The 24,701-nt window shown below is 52.5% G+C and overlaps 1 long non-coding RNA gene across 2 annotated transcripts in view; it reads left to right on the top strand.

The window, feature by feature from the left end:
• The window catches only part of LOC132688788 (uncharacterized), an 82,099-nt gene extending 57,750 nt beyond the window's left edge, over nucleotides 1-24,349 (top strand). Inside the window, exons 6-7 of one of the 2 annotated variants that reach the window (XR_009614707.3) lie at nucleotides 21,788-21,906; nucleotides 22,558-24,349. This is a non-coding gene — a long non-coding RNA (uncharacterized LOC132688788). Of the gene's footprint in view, nucleotides 1-21,787; nucleotides 21,907-22,409 lie in introns of both variants that reach the window. The other variant, XR_009614705.3, reaches the window with a different exon arrangement.
• The last annotated feature ends 352 nt before the right edge of the window (nucleotides 24,350-24,701 follow it).

The following is a 24,701-nucleotide window of genomic DNA, read 5'->3' as shown; positions in this document are numbered from 1 at the left end:
CTGACATTGATTGTGAGGAGGAAGGAGGCACCTTTGTGAATGCTGAGTGAGCTCATCGAAATGCAGCCGACCCAGGGTGGGAGCACGGTCTCTCAAACCCTAGTGCCGAGCACTCCTCCCTTAGGGCACTCCTCCCCAAACCCTGTGAGGAGTCATAGTTCTTAGTAACCCAGCCTCCAGATGATCTGATAGTGGCCGAGGGCCGTGCCACCTGCCCAGAGGCCACAGAGCCAGGCCACAGCCGGGTGGGTGCTCGCCTCACCGTAAGCTCTCAGGCCACCCAGGAGGCCCTGCCCCCTCCTTCCTGTCTCTCCTCCTTTTGCCGTGTTTGAGGAACTCGGCTCGAGAAGCAGCGGCCACAGTCCTGAATGGGCCCTTTCTTCCAGGAGGACACCTGGATGGAGGCTGGGGCATCCGGAGGTGGCACAGTGACAGCAGATGTACAGTGGTTTCTGTTTGCTCCTTGGTTCTTGAGTTTTTCCTCTGATAACATTCACGGAGGGCCTGCCCTGCTGGACATTTTCTTCCCGCCCTGAGGGCTGTCCGGGGCCCCGGCTGGGGAGGAGGGGGAGGGGCAGGAGGAGGAGGAGCGGGAGCCTGAGCACACTGTTCCTGAAGGTATTTAGAGAGTGGCGTTTTCTCCACAGGACCTTCCTTTTGGGCTGAGGAGTTCTGAGACATTTGCAATGTAAAGGGCGGCCGTCCCTCCATGACGCAGGGGGGACGAGATACCATCGGAACAAGGGTATATTTAGAAGACAGGAAATAAGCCCTCCGGCCTGCCCTGATGTTACCACAGGCGTTTCTCGCCCTGCGAGCACAGCAGCGGGCGGTGTTGAAGGAGGCCGCAGAGCGGAGTGAGAGGAAATGGCTAGGGCCTTCATGCTAATGCATCCTTTTTTTTTCTTCCCTTTTTCTCCTCCCTCTCTTGCTCTGTCTCTCGGCTGGCTGGGGTTGTCCCAAGGTGACGGGGAGAAATTGCTAGGAACTGAGTCATTTTGCTGGATTTTTTTTCAGCTGAGTCCCTGATTAGTAAACCTGTTTCAAGAATGGGAAAATGCACAGGGCTATTTTTAAGTGTTCTTAGCACCAACGTTCCTAACCAATTGCCTTTCTGCCTTCGAGTGTAGACAAACACTTAGCAGCTGCATGACCTTTGGCTAATTAGACTTGCTGAGCGCCAGTTTGCTCATCTGTAAAATGGGGTTAATAGCACCTACCTCAGAGGGCAAAGGACGCGATGATCTTGCGTGCGTGTCCTCCCCGGGCCCCCACCCCCGGGCGAAGTGCCTCTTGTTGCTGCTGGGGTAAGGCTGACTGTTCCAGGACCCGCGTGGGGCCTGGCTGAGTTCCCCATGTGTTTTGTGCAGGTGTGTTTACGAGTTTCCAGTCTATCTTTGGTTAGCTACTGGAGGAACCAAACCAAAACTTATACTTAGATCATCAACCGGGGGAAACTTGGCGAGTTTGTTGAGTAAACGGGCATTTGCCAAGCCCCTCTGCGCTCGCCCTGGGAAGGCCACTGGAGACAGAGGCAACACGGCCGGGGCCGGGGACTCTGTCTGGGGTGGAGACAGACACAGGAATGATTACAGTGGCAGTGTTGAGGGAGAGGTGGGTGTGGAGGCAGCCAGCTCAGCCTGGGGACTTGGGGAATGGCTTCTCTACAGAAAGTCCGAGGGTACCCTGGGGTGCAGCGGCATGAGAAAGGCTGGGGCAGCTGATCAAGGAGTTTCTACAGGTATGCTCAGGGCAGACACATTCTCTAATTTTTTTTTTTTTTAACGTTTATTTATTTTTGAGAGAGAGAGAGAGTCGGAGAGAGAAAGACAGAGTGCAAGCGGGTGGGGGGAGGCAGAGAGAGAGGGAGACACAGAATCCGAAACAGGCTCCAGGCTCTGAGTTGTCAGCACGGAGCCCGACGCGGGGCTCGAACTCGTGAACCGTGAGATCAGGACCCACGCCGAAGTCGGACGTTTAACTGACTGAGCCACCCAGGCGCCCCCAGACACATTCTCTCAGAACAAGACGCGTGGGATACGCTACCTTCCAAGAGAAACGCATCTATGTGTCTAATATAAGTACCAGTTACTGTCCGGTTAGTGTTTGTCGAGGGCTGGGCACTGTGCTCAGGGCTCTGCAGGGGCTTCTGTCTTCAAAGCAGCTCCGTGGCGTCAGGACCGTAACCATCTCCAGTTTACAGATGGGGCCCAGACACACGCTAAACTTTTTACAGCGGAGAGAGGGCGAGGTGGGATTTGGACAGAGGAGGCCTCAGCCGCTGGGTGAAGGGCCGGCGTGAGGCTCACCTGGGCAGTGTGTGCCGAGAGTGTGGGATTAGCCTCGCCGTGGGATGCCCAGCTGCTTCACAAAAATCCTGGTTAAAGAACTTCAGCAGAATTACTGCTCTCCTCCACGATGTAACTCAGTGTGTCACATCACACGCGTTTATATTATGCGGGAAATAGGATACACAATTAGCTATATTATATATCACATGATTGCCGTCTTAGTTAATTCCCAGCCCCGCGGCTTTCTTGCCAGAGGGTCAGGGTTGAACTGAAATTAGTCCGTGTGGCTACCGGTTAGCATTTTCCATAAGTTCAGAGAGGGGGCCCGTGGGAGCTGTGGTTGGAAGGATCATAGGCGAGTCTTGACACTGGGGAACGGGCATTTGGATTATTCTCGAATGACCTGGAAAGCCCAGGTGTGATAGTCTGAATGCAGTTGAAGCATCGCACCTGGGGTTTGGGAGGCTGGTGTGCTGGGGAGGAGGGCCCCTGAGGTGTTGACCTGCATCCCTCAGAGCAGCTCAGTGTCTCGTGTGTGAAGTGAGGAAAAATCACGTTCCCCTGTTAAGAAAGAACAAAAACGCCAGCACAGAAAGCCATGTGCCGGGGCGATGACAAGGGCCACGAAAGAGTGATGGTTCTCAGCTGGGAAAGAGCCCCCGTGCACTCTCGGGGTGCCGTGATTGTGGGTGACGGCAGGGCTGAGGCATCTGGAGGGTTTGCGGAAGTTCTAATGTGCGCAGAGGCCCCAGTGGGTTTGCAGTGTCTGAGGTCCCCCAGCCCCTGCCCAGCTGCCGGGCTCTTAGGAAAAGAGGCCGAGGTGGTGCAGGAGGCCTCTTGGTGGCTCAGCCCTCGGCCTTGGTTTCCTTCTGTGCTCTCTAGCCACTCAGAGCCCCTGCGGGGGACCAGTCAAGACCCCGAGGCCCATCCTTACGTTCTACTCGTTGTCTGGAACCCACTGGACACTCCACGTTTGGTGACAGGAGGAGCAGTGAGGCGTGGAGAGTGCCCGGAAAATTCTGGCTGTGTGGCCTCAGACAGGCCGTTTAAACTCTTAGAGCCTCAATTTTATCTTCTTTCCAGTGGGGATAAAAATATTTACGGCTCTCAGTGCAGAGAGAGGTAAACCACATGAGATATTTACGGAACGCGCCCAGCACAGCGCCTGGCATACAGAAGGTATTTGATACGCAGAAACTATTATTAATAAAACACAGCAGTTTGGGACAGCAGATTTGGCTTCTTTAAGGGAGCTGTCTGGGGGAGAGTTTTACAACCTACTGTACTGCTAAAGAGACAACTAAATTCCTGTTTACATATAAACCTAAACGCTCTTATTCTAACTGTGCCACCACCTTAAAAGACATATATTTATGCTTTCGGTTTTAACTGTTCATATGTTTAAAAGTGGCACGCACTTCCAGAGTGATTATGCTAATGTACATAAGGAGTTTAACAATCGCACTGACTGCACTAACCATCTATTTGAACTACATTGTGCAAATAAGATGTTATCTTAAATAAGCTCCTAATATAACCCAGTAATCACTGTAATGCTTTTTGGTGAAATTGTGGTGTTATTACTGAATTTAGCCACGAGTCTCAAGTACCAAACCTTTGAGGAAACACCAGCAGTGCCCGGCTGCTGCGTTCCTGGCCCCAGAGGAGTCGGATGGGTCTGTCCTCGTAGGCGGGGGAGAGCCAGGGTCGGCTGTTATGTGCACGGTCCCGGGACCCGACCCCCACAGCAGCAGGTGAGCCCGTGTGAAGGATCGCACCTACCAGAGGTAGAGCCGCCTTTCTCAGAATCCTCACCAAAGAGAGGAAAAGGAACTATAAACATCACGCCGCGTACCCATTCCTGTGACGGCAGAGGCAAGAGTGGGGCTCGGCCTGACTCACCTAGTGGAATGCAGACCAGAAGGGACTTCCGCCGGCTCCCTGCCCTCTCTGCAGGGCAGACCCCACCTGCCTGGCCTCCTGATGCTCACAAGGAGGGTGAGAGGGGGCCGTGGGACCTTTTGGGGCAGGTGGATTTCTCTGACTGGCTCCAGGCTGAAGGGAGCGCTCAAGTCTTGAAACCAGGAGTTCGTCCTCCCATCTCATTAATGAAACGGGAAAATAGAACCTCAAGGTACAAACGGAGGATTTAAAAATATAACGACCTTCCTTCCTTCCTTTTTAAAATTTCAATGGTTGGAAGCATTTAGGTTCAAAGAAGGAAATGAGAGCCGAGCCAGCAGAACGCAAGGGATCACATCAAACGCCCTTCCAGGAGAACTTCGGAAGCCTTGGTTAGCCAAGGAGTCTGAAGGCAAGTTCAATGCCTGGCGGGGACATTTCAGGGCGGCTCTCGTGCAGTGCAGGTCCCTGAACTTTCCACAGGGGGAACAAAGCTTTGTCTGTGTGCCGTGGAGACAGTGCTGATCTGGTCAGCAGACCTAGGTGAAGAGTCCCCGTGGCAGGTCACTTAACCTCTCCGGGTCTGAGTATTCAGGGAGGCAACGTGCTGTCCCAGGGACGCGTGTTGGCCGCCTATTAAACGATGGGCGCCGTGAGGCACTTCGCACACCTAAGGCGGTCTTGGAATATCTGCGGGAGCTAGAGCGGAGAAGACCTTGCCTATGTGACCTGCTTGTCAGGACATACGGAGGAAGCTAACATGATACGTAGAGGCTCACAACGACTCTGCATAATGTTCACTTACGTAAGGAGTTGTTAGAAACGATCCCACGGTCAAGTGCCTGATGAACTTCCTTTGCACCTGGAGAAAGTAATCCCGGGAGTGGCTATGGCACTTGCCCCCAGTCAGTCAGTCAAGATGCCGAGAGGCTTACGAGTGGGGTCTCCCTGTCCGGAAGGCAACGTCCTTTCTTCCTTGCCCTACCAGCTTGAGGAGTGGCACACGTTTGCCTTCTCTTTTCTGATTTTATGGGTGAGCAGCTGGGAGTTCACAGGTGGAGTGTTTACATCATGAACAAAAATGGCGCCGGGATCTGGAACCTTGGGGCTTCTCTCTCTTTCTTCTGGAATGCAGGGTGGCCTCACCTGCACCCGTCCGTCCACTCAGGAGGACACTCCTGCAGAGGACAGTGAAAGCCGGCTGGCTGGCCGGACCTATCGAGGGGCGTGTCTGTCTGCATCAGGGGTGCCTCTGTGGTCTTGAACCCTCTAGAAGAACTGCGATCTGCTTTCCTTCACAAACTCATAGACATTCAAAGAGGCCGGCGGAGTTTGGTGTGGAGGCGGTCTCAGGCAGAGGACTTATACCTGTGATTTAAATTAAATTATGGCTGTAAAATTAAACTTCCGAGGCATGTACAGTGTGTGTCCTCAGGTAGCTTCCATGTGGCGGGGCCGTTTCTGTTTGCCCCTTGTCCTCGCCCCAAGGTGCTTACTGGTGCAGACTTCGCGACTTAGGGATTTAGTATTAACTTCCCCATTTTACAGGTGAGGATATTGAGGCTTGGAGAGCTTTAAGCACGTGGCTTGCCAGAGACTGGAGCTGGGCAGGGAGTCTGACCCATGAGCCTTTTGTCTTCCAACCCAAAGCTCTTCTGCAAACGAGTGGGAACTTTCTTCAGGCTCCAGTTCAATTTACAGGGCCGTGGAGAGGAGAGAGAGCACGTCTAAAAAGGTGGTGGGAGGGGCAGAGGCTACAGGCTCAGGGCGAGCACTGGACTCTGGCCTCTAACACCAATTTGCTGTGAGATCTAGGAAAAGCCTGGGCTTTCTCGTCTGTAAAACAACAGTTGGGGTGATATTATGGTCTGATTTGTGTACCCCACGTTCATATGCTGAGGTCCTCGCTCCCAGTACCTCAGAATGTGACTGTATTTGGAGAGTGAGTTTTTAAAGAGAAGATGACGGTAAAACGAGGTCCTCTGAACGGGCCCTTGTCCGGTAGGACGGGTGACCACGTCAGAAGAGGCGATGGGGACACAGGCACACACAGAGGGCCGACCCTGTGAGGACACCGTGAGAACATGGCCATCTGCAAGCCACGAAGAGAGGCCTTGGGAGAAACCATCCCTCCCCACACGTCGATCGTGGACTGCCAGCCCCCGGACCTGTGAGAGCCGGACCTCTGTGGTTGGAAGGGCCCAGGGCGTGGTGCTGAGCTGCGGCGGCTCTGGCTGGCTAACCAGACGAGAGGACGCCGTACGTACAGATGGAAACGGCCGTGTAGGGAAACCTCGTTCCCCGCTGCGGGTTACGGCAGACCCTCGCACGATCCGTGGTTGCGGTTAGCTGGGCGCTGAGCAAACGAGACTGAGGTCTTGAGCTGACGTGTGTGTGTTCAGGGGACACCCTCCGCGCCCTCCCTCCTCACCGCCAGCACGCTGCCCTCCGGCTTCGTCTTAGCCAGTTTTGTCCAGATGTGAGACACAGAAAGCACAGCGACCCAGTAAGTGGTGTCGAAGGAGCAGGGAGAAAGGTCGGAAACGGTCTTCCACGGCCAAGGCCGGCCGGCCTCGGTGGAATGAGCGGCCCTCCCGGTCCCGTCGGTGGGGCCGGCGCACACACGGCATCACCTGTCCGGGCCCCGCACCCCGCAGGTGGGACCCTCGGGCCGGGGGAAGCGTGGGGTGCCCAGGCGGGGCTGCTCCTGGACCACCCATCCCTCGAGCGCCACTCGCGATTTTTACCGCGGATCGTACTCCGTGTGGGGAGCAGAAAAGGAATAAAACTTCTCTTCAGTTTCAAAAATGCCTGAAGCGGAGACAACAACCCGGGGGAGCTCCAGAAGTCTCCTCTGAAAGCAATTGCTTGTTTGTAAGGCTCATTCTTGGCTGTCTGCAGCGTTTTTAGAAACAGACGTTATCATCCGCCCATTGTGAGAGAACGACAGCCAAGGTCAGAGAAACACACACGCTTATCTCGACTCATCTGAAAATGACCCTCATCACCGGCATTGTCTGTGTCCCGCAGAAGCCCGGGCGCCAGTCTCACGGGGCTCTCTCCAGGTGCGCCCAGGTGAGGGCCGCAGAGGCGGGGGCCGGGCAGGATGCGCTCTGCTGCCTCCCACGGAAGGTGCCGGGTGACTCTGTGGCTGCTGAACGCCTCCCAGACCAGCCTGGCCTCAGCCCGGACTTTCTAAAGAACGGGCTTCGTGACCGGTGTCAGAAGGAAGCAAGACCAGTGGAATCGGACGAAGGCAGCTGCCGACCATGACCTGGGTTCAACTAGGTTCTGCAAACTGTAGCCTCCGATAATTGGGAGCCCACTGCGCGTGCTTGTCTGCGGGGCCTACACAGCTCTGCAGGGCTTGTCATATTGCAGAGAGGACGTGGAGGGGCACAGGGGTTTGGGGACCCACGTGCCCAGAGTCACACAGCCAGAGAATGGGCAGAGCTGGAATTCACCTGTTTGTGGCAAAGCTGAACCCCTTCGTTCGACCCAATGCCCGTGACCTGGGGGGCTTGGTCCCTGACTTGGGACCGTCACAGCGGAGCATCAGGGTTCATCCAGAGAGCCACGGGCGTGGGGCTGGCGGGAGGTAGAACAGGGAGCACAGGTCTTTGAACAATGAAGTGCATGTCTAATTAAACAAGTCGTACTCATCGCTGCAAATTTTAAAATGCAAAAAGAGTAAAGAGAAGAGAAGAAAAAGAAATTGCTTGTATTTCCCCAACCAGAAGTTTGCTGCTTTATGCTTTGGTACATCTTGTTCTGGTCTGGTTTCTCCTACACAGTAATTTTCTTACCTGGTTGCAATTGTCTCCTGGCTGTAGGCCTTGGTAGACAGGATCCAAATTTCTCTCATTTTCCATTTTGTTCCTCTGACCTTTTAGTGCTCAACAACAAGTGGTTTTATTTTTATGTATTTTTTTAAGTTCATTTATTTATTTTGGGGGGGGGGTAGGGGCAGAGAGAGAAGGAGAGAGAGAATCCCAAGCAGGCTCCCTGTTGTCAGTGTAGAGCATGATGCAAGGCTCGAACTCAAAAACCTAGAGATCATGACCTAAGCCAAAATCAAGAGTCGGACGCTTAACTGACTGAGCCACCCAGGTGCCCCTCAACAAGTGGGGTTTTTTTTTAACTTTTTAAAATGTTTTTATTTATTTTTGAGACAGAGAGAGAGCATGAGCAGGGGAGGGGCAAAGAGAGAGACTGAGACACAGAATCTGAAGCAGGCTCCAGGCTCTGAGCTGTAGGCACAGAGCCCGACGCGGGGCTTGAACCCACAAACCGTGAGATCGTGACCTGAGCTGAAGTCGCACGCTTAACCGACTGAGCCACCCAGGCACCCCTACAAGTGGTTTTAAAAACAGTTGTAGAAAAAGAATATAAGAACAAAACAAAACAAAAAAAAAAAAAGAAAAAGAATATATATCCAGTTTCGTAGCCTCTTGCTCTCATTTAAAATTAAATGTGTTTTCCCACATTTTCACTGTCTTTTTCCAACTAGCATCTTTTAAATAAATGCATATAAAACATAATTTAATGTACATCGCTGTTTCCCTACTGTTGGACATTTAGGTGTTTTCAGTTTTTCAGAATACAGTGTATTCTTAATAAATAACGAAGCAATGAACATCTTTGTACATAAAGCTTTATTTCCATATTCTGGGGTATTTCATTTGGATGGATTCCCGGAAGGGACTTAACGGACCAAAGCATACGAGTGTATCTTTTTCAGAGCCTTTGATACAGATGGCCACTAACAATTTTTCAGAGCACTGTGTCCGCGTGGGCTCCCAGCAGTAGGGCAAGAGGCTCAGGCAGACAGCCTGGGAGGTCTGAGGTCTACACAGCTTCTGCAGGGCTGCTTACCCCGCAGGAGGGGAAATGCAGGGGCAGGGGGGTTGAATCCTGGCTTTGCTACTTACTTGCAAGGGACTGTGGTCAATCACTTAACCTCTCTTGGCCTCAGTTTCCCCATTTGTAAAGTGGACATGATAGTGTGTAGCACCCGGGGCTCAGGTGTAATACTTGGGGCTTAGGAGGTTAGTCCTAAGAATGCTGTACTTTCCTGTCCACCTCCTCCGCCTGGGTGGAATCTGAGCCACAGCTTCTCGTGTGTTCCAGTTCTATGACTCAGTTTGCGGTTTGCTCCCTGGCCTGAGTACACAGCCTCACTGTTCTGTTACTCGTGGCTTCCAACGCTCTGTTTGCCAAAGGATCACGTCCAGAAGCACTCGGAAGTGAGCAGTGTAACTTCTTTTTTCTGGTTAGATAGATCAACATCAGAACCATCCCCAGAAGTCTCTTCCCAAAGCTGCAGAGGCAAAGGAAGAACTCGAAGAAACACATGCTGAATTGCAGCCCCCGGTTGGTGAGGGACAGGTCATAGGAAGGGACGAGGCCAGCAGAGGGTCACTGCACAAAGGGAATACACACCTGGGGAACGAGTTCATTTCCCACCCTCATCCCTCTTCAGCTTCCCTTCTTTCCTGTGTGCTCCTTTATGCAGTGTGCACTTGTGGTGGGGACGTGAGGACTCAAAGGCTCAGCCCTGGCTCTTAGGGGCTCTGGCTCTCAAGGCTGCCACTTGGCAGGCAGGTGGGCTCTGGGGGACGGGGCGGGGGCTGGGCCCTGGGGCTGGATGCCTCAGGGGACAGAGATGCTGCCTGGTCCAAGGCGGGGCGGGGCCGGGGGGGGGGGCAGCCAGGACTCCCCGGGCCCAGGAAAACCTCTCTCCCAGATCCAAAGGGGGTGGCAAATTCTCCTGCTGCAGCTGTGCTGAGAACGTGCGGCACTCTCCGTATCCGGAAGGAAGCTGCTTCGCTGCTCGAACACATCTTCCCATCTCGGCGGACTCCCGTGCCGGGAGCGGGGCTTTCTCAAGTCAGAGCGTGCGCTGACCATCAGGGGGAGAAGGGCTTCCCCTTTTGGGTCTGTGCTATCGAGGATGGGGAACCAACTAGGTGTTTCTTTCTCCTGTCCTTCTGGGACTACACTTGGCCGTCTGTAAAAACGCACAGGTGCTGTGGCTTGCCCCAGCGTTAAAGAAAAATATCAGTAAGTGCGTGTATGGAGGGCACTCCACGTGCCAGGCCCTGGGCTTGCACGCTGAAACCCTGTGCTCTAAAGAAGCCCGCGGGTTAGGGACCACACGTCGCCGTTTTACAGGTGAGGATCCGAAGCTGAGAGATGCCAAGTGGCTTGGGCCAGATCACACAGCTGGTAAAAGGCAGACAGCAGGCCATCGATGCTGGGATGCACGGTCCTAACCACTCCTCTGTGCACCTGCGACGGAAGAAAGGGCACGGCAGCGTGTGTGGTGTGCCTGGCTTTCAGGGAGTTCTGCATTAGGGAGCTGGAGTTGTCGGGCCCCGGTCTGGAAGCCTCCAAATAACGTTCATCTGGGCCAGGCCCCGGAAGCAGGTCTGGGTCAGAGGCACAGGCCGACGACTTCCGAACGTCTGAAGGAAGATCGACACAGAAAGGGATTAAAACGGTGATTGGTGGGCTAAGACGTGGAAGGGAGGTTAGAGGGCGGAAAATAGCTCACGGAGAAATTTAGCACAATAGAAATGAGGGGCCCTATTAATAATGAGATCAATGGTAAATGTGGAGTAAAGCCGAGAAATGTGCTCGGGCCAGCTCGCGTTCCAACGGCATCACGCATCCGTGGGAGCCTGGGGCTGCCTTAATTCTTCCGAGTCTCCCTTTATCTTCAGTTGGAGAGGGTAAGGCAATGTGTAACTCACAAGGTACTTGTACAGATTAAGGAGAAAATATACTTGGAGGCACCTAGACTCACTGGCACACACTAGGGGCTCAGTAAGTCGTATTTCCTTTCCAACAGTGAGAACTAAAAATGGAATAATCTGCCTCCGTGGGTGGGAGACACCCCACTGGGGCCTCAGATAGCCTCGTGGTGGGCTAAGGCATGAGAAGGATACTGTGATACGGCCCCTCCCCCCAGCGCGATGGCACAAGGACAGTGCAGGGGAGAATCCCTGCCCAAGGGCTGGGGGATCGCTCCGGGCTCTCGCGGGCAGCAGGGGGGCTTCTGCAGCCCTCTTGTCGTCTGCCTCCTGCCTGATAAGGACGTTCACTGTGTTGAGGACTCGGCTTGAAATCCGCCACACTAAACAGAGGGATGGTGGGCGCGGTGGTCGGAGTGGGGCATGTTTCCTGTGGTTAGGATCCTGGTCAGGGGAGGGGCAGACGTGGGGGACCTTCCCTGACCTTCCATCACAGCCGATAGCAAAGCATGCGAACCGGGTCCTGCCCTGATGTCAAAGCCCTGCTTTCTATTTGGGGAGGAAGATCTATTCCCATCAAAAGTCAACAGCAGTAGGGGACGACTTATGATTGAGCAGCATCAGGTAAGAAGTCTGAGTGGTGAGGTTACTGGGGCCGGGGGTGGGGGGCTCTGGAGGGGGTACAGGGATGGGACCGCCAACACCCGCTGTGTGTGCTCCCCGCTTCTGTTGACGCCACAGGAGCCCAAGACAGCACGTTGGACAGGTCGGGAGCGCTGAAAACTTTGGCTTGACCGCGGCCACTGGAAGGGGTGACGGTCCTCCTGCTGACTGTCACCTGCTGAGCACCAGCCACGCAGCACGAGCTGTGCTAGGGGCTTGACACACACACGCTCAGCCATTTCCCTGAGGAAATGGACACAAGACGAGGAAGCGGATGGCTCGGTGCAGCGGGCCAGCAAGGGGTTCTGGGACAGAAGCACAACTCCCCGTTCTCCAGCCCCCCCTCCGGCTGCCACGTGGTGGAGACTTCCTCACGCGTTCTAGGTCCGGGGAGCAACCTCCCCGTGGGGGGGTCAGCCATTCCCTCTGTGGCTCAGCATTTGCCCTTCCCTGAGTGGCGGACTTGGAGCCATTGGCCAGAAGCTGGTCCCCAGTAAGTGCTAATGGTCTGGAGGACTGTCTCATTCCACCCCCCCCCCACCCCGCCCCCGTGGTCATGGTCAGTCCACAGTTTTCAGCGCTCCCAACCTGTCCAAGGCACTGTCCCGGGCTCCTGTGTGTCAACAGCACGATCGGCTGTTTCCGTGCCCAGCGGGTTCCTTGCAGGAAGGTGGGCAGTGGAGGCCGAGTGAGTGACTTCTGCAGAAATCCTGCAGGTGATTTGTGAATCTCAGAGGGCTCACAGGGCCCAGCGCCGGCCGCCTGCGCTCAGGGTTATCTCTCCTGGGCTCAGTTATGACGGCCAGTCGCTGTCGAGCCGACGGTTCTACACAGTAAGCGTGGGTGTCGGCCAAGCGAGACTGTCCCTGGCTCTTCAGGTCTTCCCATCTCTACCACGTCCTGTCTGCATCTTCTTTCATCTAAGGAGCAGGAAGTGTTAATGTCTGCTGATAGGTTCGGTTAAGTATGTGTGAGGTCCCTCCACTTTGTTGAACATTTATGGAGTGTCTGCTACTTGACAGGGGCCATGGGGGAAAGGAAAAGCTCTGAAGAGCTTGCAAAACACTAAGAGAAATAAAATTATTCATTATTCTGACATAAAGTAGAAGGCAGCTGAGTCCCTTATGAGGAATAAAGGTTAGGGACGTGGATCTCGGTTTCTTTGCAATGGAGGCCACACAAAGAAGCTGGGGGGGGGGGCATTTAAACTGGATGCTGTGAGAATGGGAAGGGCTCTCCTGGAGGAAGGAACAGCATGGGCAAAGTGCAGAGGTGGACATGGGCCGGGGGTGTGGGGGACCCTTGGGCTGGTGCATTACGACAGTGTGGTGACAGCTCATGGGGGGCCTGGAAGAAAGACTGGGGTGTGGACTTCATTCTCTGAGCAAAGAGCAGGAACTGAAAGGTTTTGGTGACCGTTATGGGTTGCCTCGCACGCCCCTAAAAGATATGTTGAAGCCCTAGCCCCTCAGTACCTCAGAATGTGACCCTGATTTGGAAATACGGTCTTTGTAGGTGTAATTAGTTACGATGAGGTCACGCGGAACCCGGGTGGGCCCCTGACCCAGTATGACTGGTGTCCTTATAAGAAGAAGAGAAGACACGGACATGAGGGGAGGTGGCCACATGACCATGGAGAAGGAGACTCCGGTGTTTCAGTTTCTGGCCAAGGAACGCCAAGCGTGTCTTAGCTCGCTCGGGCCGCTCTCATGAAACACCATAAACTGTGTGGCTTGTCCACAACAGAGGTTGATTTCCCACGGTTCTGGGGCTGGAAGTCCAAGACCGGGGTGCCACTGTGCTCAGGTACTGGTGAGGGCCCTCTTCTGGCTGGCCCTGTCTCCTCGTGCATCCTTGCAGGGCAGAGAGAGAGTGAGCTAGCTGGCTGGCCTTGTCCCCTAAGGACACCGATCCTGTTCATGAGGGCGGTACCCCCAAGGCCCTGCCTCCAAATATCATCACACTCGGGCTAGGGGTTCAATGTGTGGATTTGAGGGGGACGTCAGTGCTCAGTCCACAGCACTGGGGATGGATGGCCAACCCCTGGAAGCCTGAAGAGGCAAGGAAGGATCCTCTGCTGCACATTTCGGGGGGTCGTCGCACTGTTGACCTTCATTCTGGACTTCTTTCCCTCAGAACTGTGAAAGAATAAATTTGTGTCGTCTTATGCTCCCAGCTGGTGGTAGGGGGAGTCTGTTGGTGGCACTGATGGCCTGTTTGGCCTTGCTATCTTAGCCCAGGGCCCCCTGGGCATGGGTTGCTCCTCAGCTCACTCCTGACCTCCAGAGTTGTGTGTGTGTGTGTGTGTGTGTGTGTGTGTGTCTGTGTATGCGTGTGGGGGTGCTGTTCACTGTTTCCACCCAAGCCCAGCTGAACCACCCAGTTCTGATGACGTTATGGGTCGGTGGTCAAAAGCTTGAATATATTTGTTGGTGTTGTTTTTGGGGAAAAGATACGGGCTTTGGGAAGAAAACGATATCGTACGAAGAAGAGAATTTAGGGGCAGAGTGCTAAAGTCCCTATGGGGGGAATGGGTGCTGAGGCCAGGGAGGAAGGGAAGGGGGAGGCACCTGTCAGTCAGGTGCAGGGACCGAGGATGCCATGGCCTGCGTGGGTCTGGTTGGGGAGAAATGCCGTGTGCTTCTGGCTTTACCTGGTTAAACTATCGTCTGTGTGGCTGTTTCTGCACACGCTAGGAAAAGCAAACAGGGCTGTGGGGCCGGCTTCAGCTGATGGCTGCAACCTGTTTGAACCTGGCTTGGCTGGCTTTGCGTGAGTCCAGGCCGGTAGCTGCATCTACTGAGAGAGCGTTGACATGGCTTTCCCGTCGCCCACTGTGTCCTGTGCAGCTCTTCTCACTGCCAACACCGTCCCCCCGCCCAGCTCCTTCATCAGCCTGTTTGTTCAGAAGAGGTGAAAGAAAAAGTCACCCTTACTGGATACCGATAGACTGGCTGCCTGTGTCCTGCACACTGAGGACATTGTTCAAGACGGTGCCACCTCTGTAACAATATTGGTTCTGTAGTGTTGCCAAGATTTCTGAGTTAGCTATCAACCGGCTCTCCTTGGGCAAACCCAATCTGCCTTCTGACAGGTTTAATCAGCGTGCAATCCCTTTAAGAAACTGCACACAGTATTTGTGTGCACACTTGCTCTGTGCCCTGCTTGCCACCGGCAGCCCCTGGGGTAGGGGTGACGTGACGCTGTGAACTTGGGGGCAGAAGTGGGCGATCAGAAAAGGCAAACAGAAAAGGGCGGGAGAGCTCTTGCTTGGACGGGCTGGGAGAGATGTCGTCTCCCAGAGATGCCGTACGGATGTGTCTTTAGAGAAGACCTTCAGCCAAAGATTAAAAGGAAAGGTGTCCCATCGCTGGAGGAGACCCACTGTTGGTGCTGGAACCTTTGGCGTGTAGATGCTGAGACCGTCATTAAGGAGGATTTTGAACCACAGGTATCTACTGGCCTGGAAGGGAAAACTTGGTGGTATTTCCTTTGATGCAATCACCTTGGAAGATGGAGTGTTGCAATTCTGAGGCTCTCAGCAAACTCCACAATCTGTTTTTGGTAAAATAATTTTATACAGGTACGGAGGTTGACAGGTAGAATTTCTCTGAGAGTGCGGTTATTTTAGCCATTAATCCACATGGGATTAGAAAAGATTGTTTTCAAGTTCTGAAAATAAATAAGGAGCTCAAAACGTAAGCAAACCTTCGGTTAACATTAAAACAAATGAAGCATGGACCAAAATTAGTAATAAAATATGCTGGACCTTTGAAGCAACTGATTTGATACTCAGCGTGTACAAAGGACAATAATTTGATAAAATTATCAGATACATTTCCACGCGCCTTTCCTGACTCTCTCGCAAGTGTCCTAAAAATGACTGTCTTGTATTACGGACTTACAGTAGGAAATTAATAGAGACACGTGTACTTGGGGCAGGGGGCTGGGAAGTTAGTGTTTGGGCCGCTCTTCTCTGCTCTTGACTTACTGAGTGACCGTGGCTGAAGCGATTAACTTCTTCGGGTCTCAGCTTCTCCATCTGTGAAAGAGGACTATTGAGTGTCAGCTGCCATACAAGGGAGTAAGACAAATGAGCCAGCACTTGGGAAGACAAATAAGGAAAAGGCTCAGAGACCTTCGGATGAAAAGCAGTAAGGGGAAGAACAAATGGTAACCCCCCCCAACCCCCCACCCCCCCATTCCCCATGCCTCTGATTCTGGCCCCTTCTCAGGACTGGTTGGTGCCTCATTATCTGTGGTGCCATGTTGATTTGGTCTGTGACTCAAAAATACTGAAAGCCGACATTAACTCTAGATAACGTAACTTGAGCCACGTGAAGGCCAGTGAACCCAGAAAAAGAAAACTATCAACCGTATTTTAAAAGGATGGCACACGATGTTTCCAGAACTGCTCATAAATTCCTGGTTTGTGGCAGCAAGAACACGTTTGAGAAATTAATGCTGGGGTATCTCGAGGCAGCTTTATAATCGTGTCAGATCTGCACGCTGTCCCCGATTGCTGAAACTCTTCATGGCTGATAAGGTGCTTGTTACAGAAAATGGGAACTAAATTCATAGTCAGCTTCTGTAGAGCCAATTTACATGTTGTGCTGCTGGAGCTGAGAAGGAAAGGAAATGTGCTTGAAGCCAAAATTGGCTTTGTGGCTCTGGTTGCCTCGGCTCAGCACCACCTGCCTCCAATCAAACTGTCCAATTACAGGAAACAATTGTTTTCTTGCTTTCTGGGAAGTGAAGAAATTCATCCAGTAAAGGTCTGATTTCTAAATGTTTCTCCCCCTTCCCCACCAGCCCCCCCCCCCGCCGCCCCTTAAAAAGAAAAAAGAGCAGGAAAAAAAACAAAAAAACAAAAACAAAAATCCAAAACATCAACACTGTTTTGGGGGAGAAAATGTTTCTTTAGCAAATTGCTTTCCAAGCTCAAAAATCAGGACGATGCAGTCCATGCATTTTGGTGTTATTGACCAGACACCTGATCTATAATTACCTCGTATAATAACGTTATTAGCCATTCAGAAGAAAGAGTCTCCCTTTTAAGATGCGAGGCAGTAATTAAAGGCTGTGAATTTCGCAGGTGAAATCTTGCAGAAAGTGCAGTTTTAAAGTCAAAGAATTTAGTGATCCACCTCTGGTTAATTAAACTTTCTTCTCAAAATAAAATCTTGTATTTGAAACAATGAAATCGGTGGCAATGATACTATTTATCTCCGAGCCCAAGCCTCGTTTCTTTAAGCTCTGATTTGACTTGCTAAAGCTTACTTCTCTGAGATGGTTGAGGACTTGAAGGAGAAGAGACCATCGGATGCATGTAGATGATATTGAGCATACACAGAGCACGGATGTAATTATAGAGCATGCGTTCCTCTGGCAGGTGACATTTTAATGGAACTAACAAGCAAACGTCACTTGATATGTTTCTATGTCACCTCCTGAGTTTTGCTTTTTTTAAAAAATAAAAACAGAACTTCTCAATATTTCATGATCCGGTTAAAATGTGACCTCACGAAAACCCCTTATAGGTACCTTTTCATATTCGAAGGCATTTTTATCTTTCTGAGACTACCTCCCCAAAGCTGACTTATACATTGGATTTGTGCCACATCTGGGATGCCCCGAAGTTATTTCAAGGGAATAATCCCACTCCACGCCATGAGTTCTCCTGTGCTTGGGACATTGGCTCCTAAGTATTCCTGTTTTCCTCCTCCAGGAAGCCCCCCGGTCTGATCAGCTCTCAAGTCAGCTCTCTGGTCAGCCCTGGTTTGGCCTCCGTCCCGGGCGGTGGTTTCAGACCTGCCCTGCAGACCAGTCCCCTGGGAATATGAACTTGTTGAGGACCAGCCTACCTTTTCCATTCAGAAAAAAACGAATAGGTGGATGGTTTCCTCCTCTTTTTCTGGGTATTTCCTCTGAGGTCCCTTAGAGCCGTTTCCTTCTCACCAGGAGTCCATCCTTAACACCTTTTCCTTTCATTCCAAACACTGCCTGGGGACCTTGTGCCCTCTCGTGAGCCCAGTATACCTTGTGGCCCCCAAACAGCCAGGCAGAGGTCTTGGGCGGGGGCCAAGCACGCAGGCTCTAGAGCCTGACCTCAGGGTGGGTGCAATCACCTGAGTCTTTGTTTTCTTACCTCATCGGGGGTGGGATCCCGGCAAGGTCAAATCGCTCTACAGACCTCGGCTCTGCTCATGGGTCATGGCTCTGAGGTCCCGGCTGCCTGCAGGCCCACCTCTGCCACCAGCTTCACGCGGCCCGGGGACCCCCCCATGGCGGGCAGGACCTGCTGCTTGCTCCTGTCAGAGCCACTGGGAGGTGAGTTTCTCCGGGGCCGGGGCTGAGTGTTACTGAGCCTCGTTTCCCTCGTGTCTAGAAGGCTCTCAGGAAATCTTCACTGAGTGGATGTTTTAACAACAGAGTCTGTCTCGTCCTGCACGATGCTCTTTATCCACAAGAATGAGTTTCGGGTACTGAAAATCTACCGCTCCACGGTGATCTGGTGACTCAGGGGCTAATTGTGGGCATGGGGGCTTTCCAGCAACCTAGTTAGATGAAACCACATAGCAACCTTCCCACCCCACGGGGTGACCTATTTCTCAATTTCTGTAGTCTCAACATCCATTGCCGCAGGAATCTGATGAGGCGGGGCCGTTTCGCCGCCGGTGTTTGATGAGAAAAGGGAATTGAAATGGAGGTGATTGATTTGGACCTTGAGACGCTGATAGGAAGTCATCCCGTTCTTTCCGACCGTGGGAGCTGCTCTGTGTAACGGAGGCTTCCCGTGACCCCTACTAGGCCTCCCGGGTCTAATCTGTCCCCACGGGGCGAGCGGGGTAGGAAGGCTGCCGGGTCTTACCGAGCAAGAGACTGATTGTCTGGGCTCTCGTAGCCTCTCTGGGTGAGTTTCCCAATTAGAATGAAAAATCTCTAACAATTCTGTTTCCACCCAGATCCTCATTTTGCTTCGTAGAGCTGAAGTGAAAATTGAACTCTGTGAGTCTTGCCTGATGGCGTTCATCTATGAGGCAATCGGGCTGGTGCGTGGAGGTCCTCTGGGCCGCTGGGCAGAGGTTCCTTCCTCCCCACGCCCAGCGGGACCCAGAGGGGGGCAGAAGCCGGCCGTGTTCTCTCTGCCTGCTTAGCGGTACGCAGCAGGGGAGATAGGTTTCTTTTTCTCCCTTGTCCCGTCGGCTAACTCTTACCATCTTAAAGTGCCCCCCCACCATGTATCCTTCCCTGACGATCCCCACTCCTCCCCAAAGTACGTGGCCCAGATCTCACCCCTGTGACCTCCCTCGTGCCCTGGATCTCCCCAGCGGGGAAACTCCTCACATTGGGTGTGGCTCACTCAGCCTGCCACCCGCCTGGCAACTCCTGGAGGGCAGGAAGTGGGTCGCTGACCACTGACCGGGGCACAGCAAGAGGGACCACTCAGCACACATTTGTGAGGAATGAGAAAAGCGTGTGATAGTAATTAGCCCTCTGCCCGGTGGGCTATTAGAATCTTCCAAGGATTGAAAAAAGCACGCAGAAGCCCAGGCCCTATCCTGGGCCAATGGAATCAAAATCTCTGGTGCCAAGGCCTGGGCATCAGCATTTAAAAAGTTTCCGAGGGGGTTTCTGCTGTGAGGCTAACTCAAAATGGCGGAAGCCAGGCTTGGGTCCCTGACTGCCTGGGCCTGTCCCTGGCTTCTCTGCCGACTGTGGTTTTCTCAGTTATAATGGGGAGGCCTGTGAGGTGAGGTTGCTGGTTTCTAAAGTACCTCGAAGAGACTAGGCATCCAGTGACCTTTAACCTCGTAGGCGGAAATGCTTGGCACGCTTGGGTGTAGGCCTATAAGCCTTGGAGTTAGGCAAGGCCTGGTTTGAGCAAGTTACCAAATATCTGAATCTGGGTAGGCCATTTGACTTCTCTGAGTCTCAGTTGTTTCTGTGTGAAATGGGGATAATAATATTGCCTGCATCACGGAGGCGTAAGGATGAAATGAGCTAAGACATTCTAGTAATAATGTTTGCTCGGTAGCTATTTATTATTGTTATTATTAGGTCATTGGATATGCAGGGGAAGAGCATAGGGTGAGTGCTGATTGAGTTTACGGAAGAAAACACAGGCAGATAATGCATACAAATTGTGTTAATTCGGACCTCCCTTCTAAACATCCCTCTTTAAGCCTTGAACTTTAAGGAAAAGCTGTGTGCTTTGATTTCTCACCTTCGTAGGTCAAAATCGATTAGACTTTGTCTCTATTATATAATGCTGGGTTTGTGAACCTTCCAATACGTTTCTGGAGTGGAAATACATTTTCATCTGCTAATTTCTGTTAACAAGGCAACAAGCTTTCTTAAATAAACAATTATATTTTTAGGGAAGTGTAAATTAAAGCAGTATTCTTAATTTTGCTAAACTTGTCCTCCCTCTGACTGTAATTTACTCTGACGATCTCAGTGTTCTTGTAGTTGCTGAATTATGCCGCTCACAGCTAGCCCTGGGTCCTAGCTGTTAGAGCATTGTGATAGAGATTCTGTTTGGGACTGAGGCCTGTGGACTGGGAGGCAGAGTTTACAAGCTGGTAACTGAGCCCCTGGCAGCCCCCCGGCCCTTCATTCCCTACCAGGGTTACTGGAGGTAAGGACACCATGATCCAAAGGTCAGCGACTCAGCCTTCTAGTATGCGGATGAATGGGCGAATGCATTCCAGCCATGAAAAACCAGGGAAATGTTTCCAAATTATGGAGGAAAATTATGAACATTAATTCATAAAAATGATGGGTATCAAACTGGCTCAAAAGCTGCTACCTGAGCGAGACCGTGAGGCTCCTCCCAGAGTGCCCCCCAAGTATTTCTGGCATTTCCCCAAAGTCCCCCCACAAACCAGGTCACTTGGGGTCACCGACGTCTCTGCCATCGAGGGCTGCCGCTTGCGAACAAATAAGCTGGCGTCTTACTGCTGTCATTGTCAGCTTCCAGAAGGCCACTGTCCAAGACGCAGTGCTACCTCCGGGGGTCTCCCCAAATCTCCGGGCCTCAGGGGGACAGCAGGTGCTGAGTTTCCTGCAGAGATGGTGAACAAGGCACATGTGCTGCCCGGTGTCTCCCCATGCATCCAGGGAGTAGTTCTGGGGTCCCCTTCCTTGGGGTGGCCCCCCAGGCTGGTCGGGGAAGGTACTTGCAGTCCTCCCCACACTGGACACCTTGTTACAGAGCACAGTCCCTGCGTGTGCACGGATGCAAACGGGTACAGATGTGTGAGTTCAGAGGAGGGAGTGATAGGTGAGGTCCTCACTTCGCCAGCTGAAAATTCCCAGGTACGTAAGTGAAATCCAAACCGATCTCATGAAGCAACCGGCAAAGGTAGCATGACGTGGTAATGCCTTCCTAGAGAGCAACTTGGCAATATTGATCAAGAGTCTTAAAAATGTTCACAGCCTTTTACTCAGCATTTTAACTCCTAGCAATTTCTTCCTAGGAACTCTTTCGATGTGTTCGTAAAGATCTATGTTTGAGGATTTCATTCTAAAATTTAATCTCACTGACATAGGTATAAAATTGGAAACTAACAACCTTCATGTCCAAAATAGAGGAATAGCTAAATATATTCTGATATGTACATATATATTTTAAAATATTTTGAAGCCATTAAAATCATATTGAAGAGTAGTTCAGGATATAGGAAGATGTTTATTCTGGAATGTTACGTTTAAGCTATTGCATATAGAATTATCAGTATAGTGTGAGCCAATCATGTAGAAGCATGTATATATAGCATATATTTTTTATGTGTGTGTGTATGTGTGTGTGTGTGTATCATCATAAAAAGACTAGAAAGAATGCCACCAAGCCACGGAGAGTGGCTATACCTGCGCAATGAGACAACTTAGAATTTTTTTTCTCTTTTATAAGTAGTCTGTTTTCGGGGCGCCTGGGTGGCTCAGTCGGTTAGGTGCCTGACTTCCGCTCAGGTCATGATCTCGAAGTTCATGGGTTCAAGCCCTGCGTCGGGCTCTGTGCTGACAGCTCCGATCCTGGAGCCTGCTTTGGATTCTGTGTCTCCCTCTTTCTCTGCCCCTCTCCCTCTCCCCCTCTGTCTTTCCCTCTCTCTCTCTCAAAGCTAAATAAACATTAAAAAAAAGTACTCTGTTTTCCCCTAATTTTCTCTACAGAACATGTATGACCCCATCTCAGATGCTGCAGACTTTGCCTGGGACCTGTGTGAGTCTGAGCCCTGAGCCCGGGAGAGCCATTGTCCCTGTGGGGTCCTGCGGCTGGCAGACAGTAGCAGGTAAAGGCATGGGCTCTAGGTTCAGCTAAGTCCGTGCTGGCTTCCCAGCTCCGCTGCTTAAATACCTTCGGACTTGGATGGGTCTCCTCACCTCTAAAAACCTTAGTTTCCTCACCTGTCAAATGGGGATAACCATAGCACCTGCAGGATCATAAGGGAGATGATATATAACAGGGGCTTATTATTGTCCCTGCCATGTAATAGATGCCCTGTAACTGCTGTGTGTGTATGTGTGTGTGTGCAAGTGTGTGTGTATGTGTGTGTGTGCACCTGTGTGGCTGGGTGTGTGTTTTCACCTGATAAATGGATCCACGGTCATTTTCACCGCTCTCTTCTTCGAGCTTTGCATGAATTTATGTAAGAGCTGTGTTGTGTGACCCCCTGGGCCCATGCCAGGTGGGGCAGGTGGGGGTCTCTTTGTGCTGAGGAAAAGAAGGGGGTCAGGGAAGGGTGCTCGCCATCCGCATGCGGACAGAACTGTTGTCGCCCTCTTCTCTCCACAGCGGAGTGGAGGAGGGCTACCTGTCCACCCTCCGTACCCACTCTCCTCCCAGCCATGCGCTTGGACCACGGCTTCCCTGGGCCAGACACACTTTGCTAGGTAGAAGAGCCCAAAACAGTTGCGAATGCCATTTCCCTCCCCCCAACAAGGAAATGATGCGCTTGAAAGGAAGCCGTGTAAGGAGTGGATGAGGTCCAGGTGTTTTCCTGGAAGCTCGGAGCCTGCCGTGGCCCTGCCGTGGCCCTGCCGTGGCCCCTGCCCTCCCTTTGCCTCCGGTTCCCTCCTCTGGACTCGCCCTGCTCAGAAGCAGCCGTTCACGGACCTGACCATACCCCTTTCTGGAAAGCACTGCTGCGGCTGTTAGGTGAGCTGGCGGGAAGGCAGGGTGTTCTGGGCCCGGCTGCGATGCCAGCCGCGGAGGCCGTGATGGAGCTTCCGGGCCATCCTGGCAACGGGCGCGCGTGCAGTTTACGGCGATCCCGCGCTCGCACCATGGGGGTGATGCCGGCGAGAACGACACGGCACGGAGCCAAACGCAAATTGTTTTAAAACACACGAGCGAACTTGGTTCAGGTGGTGCCAGAGAATTCTCGATTTCAGCGGAGGGTGATTTTGTGCACATTTACTGCTCTCATCCAATAAAAATGCAACTGCTCGCGGAGACATTGGGTTGCGGTTTTAGGAGACGCTGTCAAGGAAAGGCCACAAATTGAACCCAATTTGCCACACTGAGTTTGGTTGCTTTCTTCAAAGCGCCGTCAGCCCTTCAAATCCGCGAGCTTTCTTTTTCTCTGCGAAATGGTTACTCTGACCGTTTGGAATAATTTGAGTAAGCGACGCTCAACTTGAGCCACTCAAAGAGCCCGAGTGCCCTCAGGTGAGGCCTGTCAGGTGTGTGGTGTGGTTCCTGATCCCAAGGAGTTACAGAAAGACAGCCTCGAATGGCAGGGTGTTCATGGGAAAACGTGGCATGGGCCGTAGGTCCCACCAGGGGTCAGGGAACGAACGGCTGGGGTCACCCACCGTGTAAGCAACACCTGCTCCATCCCGAGCTGAATTCACAGTGTACGACCTGCGTAGCTGTAGAGAGGGGGTCACGCCAGGGTGCATCACGTCTGCACTTAGAAGGGTCCTGCCCGTGATCGAATGCTCCGTGTCACCGTTTTGAAACACTTGGTCACCAGAGGCCTGGAACTGTGTATTTGCATTTTGTGCCAAAGCCGTTTGCTTTTCTTTCTGGACACACAGCTCGACCCCATCGCTCACCGTCTCTTGCAGCCAGGAATGGCCACGTGACTAGGTTTAGCCAAAGGAATGTGAGTGCCGTTTGCGCGCCTGGCCCTCCCCCAACACGAGCTTGGTTCAGGGGGGTGCCAGAGAGTTCTGGAGCTCAGCGGAGAGTTACTTGTGCACTTTCACAGCCGCCAGCCAGCCACGATGCAGCTGCTCACGGGGTCATTGGGTTGTGCTTCTAGAAGCTGCTGTCAAGGAAAGTAGACCAGGCTTCCCCCCCGTGGCTCACTGGGCTGTGTCCCCCAGGGGGCTGTGGAAGCCCGCGCTGAGGCTGGCGTAGCCGCTGCTGGCCTGTGTCTGGGCGTCCGGATAACTGTGCGGAGCAGGAGGCCCCCTCCCTGTCCCGGGCACTCGGAGCTGCTCAGGACTCTCACCGGAGCAAAAAATAAATGTCTCTCGTCAAGAGACTCCAGACTCAGTTCTGTGTTTTCTGTAGCCCCACCTGCCGCGATGCTTCTTTTCAGAGGAAGGAAGTCTTTCTCAGAAGTCTCCCCGCGACTCCCTCCCCTTGGATTGTTGTTTGGAATTCAGCCTCGTGGCCGTCCCTACACCGATCCCCATCCAGGGCAAGGGCCCTGCCACCATCCGCTTGGATAATCAGGACTTGCTCCTGGAAGGCCCGTGGCTCTGCACAGCTCAGCACAACTGGGCTTTTTTTTTTTTTTTTTTTTTTTTTTTTTTATTTTTGGGACAGAGAGAGACAGAGCATGAACGGGGGAGGGGCAGAGAGAGAGGGAGATACAGAATTGGAAACAGGCTCCAGGCTCCGAGCCATCAGCCCAGAGCCTGACGCGGGGCTCGAACTCGCGGACCGCGAGATCGTGACCTGGCTGAAGTCGGACGCTTAACCAACTGCGCCACCCAGGCGCCCCACAACTGGGCTTTGAACAGTGGGCAATGAGAGACACTTGCCAGTGGGAGAGCAGCCAAACAGTATTTGCCACAGGGCAGGAAAAGGAAGGCTGTGGGTTTTCTTTTTCCCAGCTTTATGGAGATAAAA

The sequence above is a fragment of the Panthera onca genome, chromosome A3 (assembly GCF_046562875.1).
Source record: "Panthera onca isolate mPanOnc1 chromosome A3, mPanOnc1 haplotype 2, whole genome shotgun sequence".
NCBI lineage: Eukaryota > Metazoa > Chordata > Mammalia > Carnivora > Felidae > Panthera > Panthera onca.
Note: the sequence above shows the minus strand (reverse complement) of the source record. Positions and strands in the feature narration are given on the sequence as shown.